Source organism: Molossus molossus, unplaced genomic scaffold (genome assembly GCF_014108415.1).
Source record: "Molossus molossus isolate mMolMol1 unplaced genomic scaffold, mMolMol1.p scaffold_m16_p_14, whole genome shotgun sequence".
Taxonomy (NCBI): Eukaryota; Metazoa; Chordata; class Mammalia; order Chiroptera; family Molossidae; genus Molossus; species Molossus molossus.
In genome coordinates, this window is record NW_023425349.1 from 24,094,889 (window position 1) to 24,106,665 (window position 11,777).

The following is an 11,777-nucleotide window of genomic DNA, read 5'->3' on the forward strand; positions in this document are numbered from 1 at the left end:
GGCAGGCAAGAGAGAAATTAACCCTTGGTCATTACTGGCACCTACAGAATTAAACTTCCAGGGTAATTAACAAGGAATCAAAGCCAAGGAAACCTCATCCGCAGCCAGAAGGGAGCCCGGCCCGCAGGGTGGAACCACAGGAGGCCTTTTTCCACAAGGCCCACAAGTTCCACCAGCACCAGGAGTTGAGGGGAGATTACTGGAAGGTTCTGGAACCTTCCAGTAATCTCCCCTCAACTCCTCTGCCCTAGGCTGCTCTTGCACTTTCAGGAAGAACCCTCCTTGTCTGTTGAAACCACTCTTGATGCTCCCCGACTCCCAATCAAGGCCTGGCCACTTCTGGGCCTGATACGTCTTGGGTGCTCAGTCACCCTCTGCTGAATGAACGAATCCATGTACTATTCATTCCAGTGTCCGAAAGCCTCTCAAATTTGTCGAACTGCACAGTCACCCCCTTAAGTGAAGTTAAGGCCACCATCATCTTTTGCCTAGACTGGGGCCTCTGACTACTCGGCGTCCAGTCTCTGCTTCTCTCTCCTTCGACACAGAATTATCTTCTGCAAAGGCAAACTGAAAAAGCAAGCAAGGTAACTCTTCAGCTCTGACCACTGAGGAGAAAGTCATGGTTAAGACAGTGACCCCTGGAGACAGTCTGGGTTTGAAGTCTGGGTCAGCAACAGATCACCTGTGTGGCCTTGGAAAAATTACTTAACATCTCTGAACCTTAGCTTCTTCATCTATGAAACAAAAATAATAATAGCATTTACCCCTTCCAGTGTCTGTTGCGTGCATTGTGAGTTAATGGAGAAATGGCTAGCACTTAATAAACATTAGCTATTAGCAGCAGCATGTCGATAAGCGCCATGATCAGCATCGTGTTTCACATGCCTTCACTGCCTTGCCATCGTCCTTGAATCAGCAGGCAAGTGTTAGCATGGCTCAAGAAACCAGGGCTCTGCTTGCTTCTCAGCCTCAATTCTCGCCACTTCCCCACCCTCCCTGGTCCAGCCACAAAAGTCCTTGCAATTTCCCAAGAGCTGTATCTGCTCTCCGCCTCGGCTCTTTGCACAGGCTGCTTTCTCTGCCCCCCAGGAACAACACCCCCAGACCCCAGGCATGTACAGACAGCAAACCCAAGGAGGCATCACAAAGGAACTTGGCTCTCAGATGTTACCCCCGTTTGAGTAGCAAGTGTGTATAAGGCTCAGAGTTGACCTCACAGCCTTCCCAAGTCCATGTGTCTCCCAAAAAGAGCTTTCTTGCCCTGACCGGTTTAGCACAGTAGTTGGAGGATTGGCCCGAGGACCAAAGGGTTTTGGATCCAATTCTGGTCAATGGGACGTACCTGGGTTGTAGGTTTGATCCCCGGCCCTGGTCAGGGTCATGAAGAAGTCAACCAATCAATGTGTCTCTCTCACATTGATGTTTCTCTCTCTCTTTTCCTCCCTCCCTCCCTTCCATTCTCTTTAAAATTCAATGGAAAAATACCCTTGGGTGAAGATTAATAAAAAAGAAAGAAAAGGAAAAAAGAGCTTTCTTTTGCTCTAAAATGTCCAACATCCTTTGAAAAGAGAAGGTAGAGAAGACTCTGCCCAGTTTCAAGATGAAGAAATTATGGTCCACAGAAGGCTTGTGACTTGCCCAAGGTCACCATCTAGTAGCAGCAGGAACCAAATCTTAAGTCTTCTGAGACAGCACAATGTGGGGAAGAATACCCATTTGGGGGTGGACCTGAGTCCACATCCCCAGCCAAGACCTTGAGAAAATGTTCACGTCCCTACACCCGTTTCTTCATCTGCAAAGTACAGGGAGGAAGGACCCTCTTGCAAGGTGGTTCGGGAAGATGACTTGCGACACTACTGTGAGGGAAAGGGCCACTGCCTGGCCTTGGGAATGAAGAGCAAAGGGGCAGGAGGGAGCGGGAGGCTGCACAGAGGCAGGTGTGAAAGGACGCGCAAGGGCATGGCGAGCAGAAGGCAGATTCCTCAGCCCTGGGCTCAGAGCCCTACACTCGCAGGGGCCAAGGGCAAACAGTGTCCTCAGCAGAGAGGCACAGGTCAGTTAAGACAGGGTGGAGGCAAGGTTGGGGTGCCTAGGACCAGGAGGCAGGCGAAGGGACTTGGAGAGGGTAGGGTCCTAAAATACACAACAATGATTATAGCATCGTCACCACAACAATCCACCCAGAAATAGCAACTCTATTTATTCAACATTTTCCTCTGAGTGTTCTCTAGGAGATTTTTTTTTTCTATTTCACTGAAAGAACAAATGATCCCACAATGCCATTAGTCATGTTAGGAGAAAGTAATTCAAGCTTTCTTCACTTTCCAACCAGAACATGGACTTGTCAAGAACAAAATACAGACCCAGGGCCTGGCCCAGGGTGGCTTCAAAAGATATGGTGAGTGGTTGGGGACATTAATGAAGAGCTAACACTGAGTTCAAAAGGAAAAGTACCCAGGTAGCCTTTAAATTCATATTTTCCTAATATAAATACTATTATATCTTATTTTCCAAATGAGAAACTATGCTATTACATGAATAGAGAAACTGTTTTGAGTTCAACTAACCTGAATTAACTCCTGCTTCCTCCAATTACTTCTCTGAACATGTTTCCTCATCTGTTAACTACACATTATTTTGTATTTAGAATCTTTGTTGGGAGTCAAGATAATGTATATAAAGTGTATCCCATATGGTGTTCACTTCATACATGAAACCTTGTCTTCCAGACATTAAAGCAAGTCCAACAAAATTCAGAAGCATAGCATATATGCTACATTCTCCAACCGCAAAGCAATGCAGTTGGAGATAAGTAACAAAAAGACAACAAAAGGAACCTTGTGGTTTGGGAAATGTATGAGCATATTTCTAAATAAGCCAAAGACAAAGAAAGAATTAAAGTGAAAACTAGAACATACATAGAAATGAATGTTAATGGAAATGTAACATATCAGAATGTATCAAATACCGCTAAATCAACACTTGAAGAGGACTAGTAGCTTTAAATGGTTAGATTAGAAAAGAAGAAACATTGAAATACCACCAGCTAAATAGCCAATTTAAGAAATTAGAAAATAACCACAGAATAAGCCTGAGGAGAGTAGACATAAGAAAGAAATAAAAATGAGAGCAAAAATGAGTAAAATAAAAAGTGAAAAATCAGTAAAATAGAAAGGTAGAGAATTTACAGTCAAAAGTTGGTTCTCTATGAAGTCGAAGAAAATTGATAAACTTTTGGTGAGAATGACCAAGAAGAAAATGACAGAGGCTCAAATAAATAATATTAGGAATAAGAATATTATTAATGACTTCATGCCAATAAATTTTTTTATCTTCTTGTTTTTAATCTTCACTGGAGGATATGTTTATTGATTTGAGAGAGAGGAAGGGAGAAACATCAATCTGTGGCCTCCTGTATGCGCCCTGACTGAGGATCAAACCCACAACCTAGGTATGTGCCCTGACCGGAAATCAAACCTGCAACCTTTTGGTATACAGGATGATGTGCCAACCAACTGAGCCACCCAGCCAGGGCAATGCCAATACATTTTAAAACTTAGATAAAATAGAAAGATTCTTAAGAAAGTATAATCAACCAAAATTGACCTGAAAGGGGCTTTTCCTTTAACCATTAAAGAAATTAAATCTATAATTTAAAACCATCCCATAAAGAACTCACAGGCTCAATGGTTACAAAAGCAAGTTCTAATTAAATGTCAAGAAGAGGTAATAACAGATAATTCAAGCTCTTGCAGAGAATTGAAAGAGAAGAGGGACCTCCCACTCATATGAGGGAAGTACAGCTTTGATATCAAAATGAGGCAAATATAATATAAAGAAGAAAAATCAATAGCCATTAAAAATCACTAGCCTTATGCACCTAGATGCCAAGTCCCCAAACAAAATTTTAGCAAATCAAATCCAGAAATTATAAAGAAAGATAACACACATGACCAAATTTGGTCTATCCAAGAAATGTCATTGAATTAAATTAGATATTTATTTTTGCTATGCATCATTGTAACATATAAAGTGAGATAAATCACAAGAGATATGCATAGACATACAAAACACTCTTTAAAAATTAAACACTAAGAAGTGCTTTAACGAAATGTGAATTATTATAGTAACAGAAATCATTCTAATATAAAATTTGCAAGGCCTTTATGGAAAAAGTCACATAACTTCCTAACTGACACGTAAAGATTTCAGTGGAAGGAATGGGACTGCATTCACGGATAGAAAGTTTCAATGTACAGGTGTCAACTGTCCCAGATCCATCTGGAGATCCAATGACTGAAATAAACACAGCAGCAGGGTTGTACAGAGCTTGTGCATCTCACTGGAAACGCAGGAGCAAGAGCATCGTAATTCAGTCCATTCTGAAGAGTAACAAATAATAAAAAATAAATAAAACTTGTGTTTTCAAATATCAGAACTTGATATAAAATTATACAAATCAAGACAGGGCGCTGTTGATACGCGGAGAGACATATATGCCAGCTGGAAGGGAACCGAGCCCAGAAACAGACCTATGCCTCACAGACACCTGAGACAGAAAGGAGCTTCGTGACAGGTCGGTTGATACAGACAGACGACTCAGTAAATAGCTATGGAACAATCCGCTATTCATATGGAAGAAATAATGCAAACTCTTATTCCTACTTCACCCACACAAAAATCAGTTTCGGGTATTTTGGTCATTGAAATGAAAAACAAAACTTCAAAACTTTTTGAAAACAATATAGAATATATTGATGACTTCAGGGTAGGGAAGGATTTCTCACGTAAGACACACCAATAAATAAATAAAAATAAACTAACAGAAAAATGAGCAAAGGATATTAATAGACTTCTCAAGAAAGAAAACTTGAATGGAAAAAATAATAATAATAAAGGCAGTCAACCAGATCAGAAATCAAGAACATTCCAATTAAAACCACAGTGTGCTATCATTTTCATCTACCAGAATGGCAAAAATGGAAGAGTCTGACAGTACCCAGCAGTGCCAAGGATCTGAAGCAACAGGAACCCTTTTGTACTTTCCAGAGGAGTTTTTTGTGCAATCGTTTTGGAACAATTTGCCATTTCCTGGTACGTTTGAGGATACACATACCCTAGGACCCAGCACAGATGTATGCCCTAAATTAAGACCTCTTACACGTGTGAGCCAGAAACACGCCTAAGAATGCCCATAAAAGCAGTGTTTAAAACACTCAAACATCAGAAACAACCCAAATGTCTATCCACAGGATAATGGCTATGTATTGAACCTGTGATATACTCATATAATAAAATACTATACAGTGCTAAAATGAATGAACTACAAATAAACACATCCTCATGACTGAACACCACAAACTTAGGACGAGTCAACCTTTCTCTATGGCTTGACTCACACAGAGAAGCATAATACTTCTACTGTCTACACAACACACCAGCATTAACTTGAACCTGGGGTGATCCACCCAGAGTCGCTTGGTGACAAGTTCCCTTAAGACGCGGTTCTCAACCTGTGGGTTGCACCCCTTTGGGGGTTGAACGACCCTTTCACAGGGGTCACCTAAGACATAACAGTAGCAAAATTACAGTTATGAAGTAGCAACAAAAATAATTTTATGGTTGGGCGGTCACCACAACATGAGGAACTGTATTAAAGGGTCGTGGCATTAGGAAGGTTGAAAACAGCTGCCTTAAGATTTCTTAGCACTCCTGAGCTATATACTATGCTGGCATTTATACGAAGCTCAAAAAAATGCCAAATTGCACAATCTATTATTTAGCAACCCCTAAATACATGCAAAACTGTGAGGGTAGGGGAAGCACTGAAATTATAAACAAATTTATCTCTGGAAGAGAGGAAGATGTGATGGGAAAGGGCCATGCAATGTATCAGCCACGTGTAGGAAATAGTTCATTGCAACTGTGGGATACAAAGCTATATGTATCATGTGGACTTAAGTATTTAAAGAAGCATAGAAAAAAAGAAAGACTGAAAGACAAAGTATCGCAGTGTTAACCATGGTTATCTTTGAATGGCAGATCTTTTTTTTAATTCCTTTATTTATTTATTTATTTTGGTAGTTTCTAATTTTCTACAATGAACATGTATTTCTTATATAATGAAGGAAAGAAAGAAAAAAAATACTTTGTTTAACAAGACAAACCCCTTAATTGTGACGATAAATACCAGGCAGTTAAAAGGAGAAGGAAGAGGGGAGGGGGGAAAACCACTAGGTACAAAAATAACTTTCCCTGGTTTGATCTTTAAGCCACAAGCTACAATCTCAGAAACTCTTTCTCCCCTGAGCTTTTCAGGATCCTACGCAACAAAATGAGGCAAAATGTGCCTGTTGAATTATATTGTTCCCTAGTCAGGTAGAAAAGAGAAACTTTTGTGCATTTAAGGGAAAAGCCCACTGGTCCTCTGCGGACCTTATTTTTAGATTTACTGTAACTTGGTCTCCTGAAAGGCTCCGCAGCCAAGTGAACTCGGAAAGTATGTTTTTCATTCTCTAAGCGTCAGTTGTTTCTCTGCTTTCTGTGGAGGTGAGCGCAGTCAGTGCCGTTTTACTGAAGGCAGGGACTTCCCTTCAGATTAGTATGTTCCCTGGCATTCATCTGATTTGGCCCCAGCCACTCACTGGCCGCAGCAGTTGCTAAATTATTTCCTGGGAGGAGACTGGGAACTTGGAGCAGTGAGAATAATAAAAGCAATAACGGTCAGCTGGGAGTATGGGCTCCCTGAAGATGTCGAAACTGAGATGCCAAGAGGTAAAGGGGGAACCGGTGTGGAACTAAGTGCCACCAGCTGTGACCAGCTTCGCCTCATGTCTTGCCCGGCCACCCCCAGATCCTGTCTTTCAGCCGTTTGGTAAGGTCCCGCCTACCTAGATGCCAAGAGCCAGTTCTAGGGTCCCACCCAGGAGCCCTAAAAAGTCTTTTCATGGGCAATATTAAAGAGCAAGAGAAGCGATGGGAGAAAGGAGAGACAGGAGAAAACTCATCTTCATGGTAACAGCTAGTACGTCTGCAGAGCTTGCCACAGGCCAGACATTATCCCAGACCATTCGCCCTATATTATCTCATTTAGTCCACACGATACAATGAAGGCGGTGGAGGGGGTTACTATTTTTCAGAGAATGAAACAGCTTCAAAGTGGTTAAGCGACTTGCCCACCATTACGTGCTATTAAGGGCTGGAACTAGGACCTGATCCTAATCGTCTAGTTCTGGAGCTTGAGTCTTAACTGAGATTCTTCCTATCACCCTCCTCAAGCACCCATCACAGGACCCTGAGGAAGTTTTTCCTCTAAAACAGAAAATAAACTCGATGTGGCTCAGCTGCCCCAAACATTCAAGGGCTCCCTGTTTCCTACAGTTTATCAGAAATCCATGTCTACCTCTACAATCTCTCCCCAGTATGACCCCCACCCACCTATCCAAGCCCCAACTTTGTGCAGAATACCTGAGCTCCACCCCACCCCAGAAGCCATCTCTAGTTTTTGTTTTGTTTTTTTATCCTCACCCGAGGACATTTTTCCATTTTTTGTTCAGATAGAGTGGGGAGGGAGAGAGAGAGAAACATTGACGTGAAAGGGACACATAGAGTGGTTGCCACCCGCACAACCCAACCAGGGCCGGGGACAAACTGCAACTGAGGCACATGCCTCTAGCGGGAACCGAACCCAGGACTCTCTGGACCGCAGGCCGACGCTCTAACCGCTGCGCCAAACCGGCCAGGGTCGTCTCTGGTTTTAACAGCCAGGCTGCTCCTCCCCCTGGCTCCTCTCCAGAAATGCATTCTTTTCAGCCCAGTAAATTGAAGTCTACCTCCTCCAAGAAGACTCCCCTGATTTCATTAAATTCATTCATCTCATTCATTCAGTCAACAAATTTTATTAAGCACATGTAACACTTGAGTTTGAGAAGCACTTGTCTAAAGATGAGCAACCAGAAAACAGGGATTGGCTTCCTCCGTTATAAACACACAGACCTGAGCAAACTCATCAGGCCTGAAAATTGAGGGTCCCTCCTGGAACTCGAGTCCCACTGCCAAACTGAACAATCTCAAGACCAAACCAGCTCAGGGAATGGGGCCTCCTCATTTTACTGGCCCCCAAGTAGGGGCTCCTACCTTTGCCAAGGATGCCTTTTCCTTCTGGGTGCAATTGCGTCCCAACTCAAAAGTCCCTTCCTCTGGTCACTCTTCAGAAGCAATCCCCAAAGTAAATCGCTCCCTGCTCTGCGCTCCCAGGGTACAGAGCATCTATAGACTTTCATTACGGCCAGCACTTCATGGAGGTGTATGAATTACGTTAGAAACATCTTCCATTGATAGTGCCATCCATTAGGGTAGCCACCAGCCACCTATGGCTGCTGAGCACTACCAAGGGGCTGATACAAATTGAGGGACACTGTGAGTGTAAAATTCACACTGGAGCTTCAATAGTACAAATAAAAGAATGTAAAATCCCTCATTAATAATTTCATGTTGATTACATGCTGACAGGACAGAACTTAGCATAGAGTGGGGTGAGTAGACATTTTGTCTAATTTCACCTGTTTTAGTCTCCTGTTGTGACGAGCGGACAAGTGAACCCGCACGTGGCTCACGCTGGCGCTCCGTGGGGCGGCGCTCAGCCCATCAGACCTCCACCGTGGCGGCGGCCCACTCCCGGGACCACAAGCCCATCTCCTCCTTGCACGTACGGCCGACTCGGACAACACAGGCTCGAACCGCGCGGATCCACTTCAAATGGGATTTTTTTTTTTTTTTTCCTATAAATACAGTCAGCCCTCCCTGTCCCTGGGTTTTCGCATCTGCAGATTCAACAAACCGTGAATTGAAAGCGCTATTTTCCCATTCCCAGCTGCAGATTCCCAACCGGGGATGGGAAATGCTGTTTTCCACCCGCGGTTGGTTGAAGGGCCGGACTCTGGTTAAGTTGTGAGGAAGTCCCATGTTATAGGGGGATTTTCAACTGCATGGGGGGGGGGGGGGGGGTCAGCACCTCTCACCCCGACATTGTTCAAGAGTCCCCTGTAGTAGACACTCAAGAAATGAGTCTAGAAAAGTAAAAGAATTCACAAATACCTCAAGGCCTAGAAAGACTTGTCGACCTTCTCAAGCGTACGCGTATTGCTATCAACAGCTGGGACTGATTCGGTTTGTTCCGACGCAAGAGTCTGAAGTCCCCGGTTCTGATGTGGACCCCTAGCAACCAGAGAAGGTCATGCAGTTCAGTCTCCTTGCCTCCGGTCTTTGCTGCCATACCCACCCCACTCTTTGGGGCGCTGAATGAAAACATAAAGAGGGGCCTGCTGCAGAGAGGATTCACGCTGGAGGAGGGTGAGAAATCCCCCACCCCCACCCCCAGCCCCTCCATTGTCTGGCTTAGATTTTCTAGAAAGCTTCGGAGTGTGCTAACATTGTGTTCCCAAGATTTATAGCTCACTTTATAGTGTTTTGGGTGAGGCCAGAAACTTGACAAGCATGATTGTTTTCCTTGTCTTTAAACTAAATAGGATTTCACTCAAAGGAAGAATTCCAGAAGGGGGGGGCGGGGTGCTGCTAAGAGTAAGTGAGAAGGCGCCTGCGTCTTCCCTCCTCGTACCCGGGTGTGTATCTGTATCCCTGTCCCGGGAACAGGGAGGAAAGTTATCTTCTTAAGAGTTGGAAGCTTGGCCCTGGCCAGTTTGGCTCAGCGGTTAGAGCGTCGGCCTGCGGTCCGGAGAGACCCGGGTTCGGTTCCCGCTAAGGGCACGTACTTCGGATGCAGTTTGTCCCCGGCCCTGGTTGGTCGTGCGGGTGGCAGCCACTCGATGTGTCCCTTCACGTCGATGTTTCTCTCTCTCTCCCTTCCTCTCTCTCCCTCCCACTCTATCTGTACAAAAAATGGAAAAATATCCTCGGGTGAGGATAAAAAAAAAAAAAGAGTTGGAAGCTTGTCTTACACCAGCCTTGCAAGTATCAAAAAATTCAACAGCCCACCAGACGTCTGATTCCATAGTTGCCAATGATGCCGTACTGCCCATCCTCATTATTCCTTATTTATGAATTCACCAAGTAGCTAAAATTAATTTGTCACCTGAATAGCAACACTCATGGTCATTCACAGACAGGCACAGAGGAGCAAAGACGCACAGTTATGGGATAAATTGTGCCACCTCAAAATCGTAAGTCCTAACCCCCAGTGCCCCAGAATGTGACTCTGGAGACTGGACCTTTAAAGGGGTGATTAAGTTAAAACAAGGCCATTAGGGTGGGCGCTGAGCTGACTGGTGTGCTTACCCACACCAGGGGGTAAGAGGAGATTAGGACAGGGGGACAGGAAGAAAGACCAGTGTGAGGACAGGGGCCTCAGGAGAAACCACACCTGCTGCCACCTTGATCTCAGACTTCCAGCCTGGAGAACTGGGAGGAAATTCATTTCTGTTGTTCGAGCCCCCAGTCTGTGGTGCTTTGTTATGGCAGTTTGAGCAAATAATTGCGCATGTTCCCAGCTAAGGCTGAGCCAGGCCACGCTCTGCCTTCTTCGTCATCACTCATACTCTAGACCAGCATCCTTTTCCCTGTGGGTTTCGTGCCATTTTCACATTTTTGTGCTTTTTTGTTGGTGATTTCAATGCTTCATTGACCCGCAAGCACAGTGCTGAAGAGCTATTATTCCTAAGCACAATTAGGCCTTATAGAGAAAATATGTGTTAGGATAGCTTCCTTCAGGCCTGAGTTATAGCGCTATTGACTGTGAGTTCAATGGTAATGAGTCAACAGTATATATTAAATAAGGTGTCTCTGAACAGAAACCCACGTTTATTGCAGCATCATTGACAAAAGGCAAGACATGAAACAACTTGAGTGCCCATCGACAAGTAACTAGATAAAGAAAATACAGTGTGTGTACACACAGAGACATGATAGGATATTGTAGCCATAAGAAGGAAATCTTGCCATTTGCAATAACACTGATGGACTTTGAAGGCATTATGCTAATTGAAATAAGTTAGAGAAAGACAAATACCAGATGACCTAACTTATATGTGGAATCTAAAAGCTGAACTATAGAAACAGAACAGACTGCTGGTTGCAGAGGTGGGAAGTGGGGGTGGGGAAAATGGGTGAATGTAGTCAGTGAAACAAACTTCCAGACATGCAATGGAATGTACAACAGGATAGCTAGAGTTCAACATTACTGTGCTGCACATTTGAAAGTTGATAAGAGGGTGAATCTTAAAAGTTCTCATTACAAGAGCCCTGGCCAGTTTGGCTCAGCGGTTAGAGCGTCGGCCTGCGGTCTGGAGAGACCCGGGTTCGGTTCCCGCTAAGGGCGCGTACCTCGGTTGCAGTTTGTCCCCGGCCCTGGTTGGTCGTGCGGGTGGCAGCCACTCGATGTGTCCCTTCACGTCGATGTTTCTCTCCCTTCCTCTCTCTCCCTCCCACTCTATCTGTACAAAAAATGGAAAAAAATATCCTCGGGTGAGGATAAAAAAATAAAAAAAAAGTTCTCATTACAAGAAAATAAAATTGTGCCCTGGCTGGTTTGGCTCAGCAGTTAGAGCATCAGCCTGTGGTCCAGAGAGACCCAGGTTCGGTTCCCACTAAGGGCACGTACCTCAGTTGCGGTTTGTCCCCGGCCCTGGTTGGGTCGTGCAGGAGGCAGCCACTCGATGTGTCCCTTTCACATTGATGTTTCTCTCTCTCTCTCTTCCTCTCTCTGTCTCCCACTCTATCTGAACAAAAAATGGAAAAATGTCCTCGGGTAAGGATAAAAA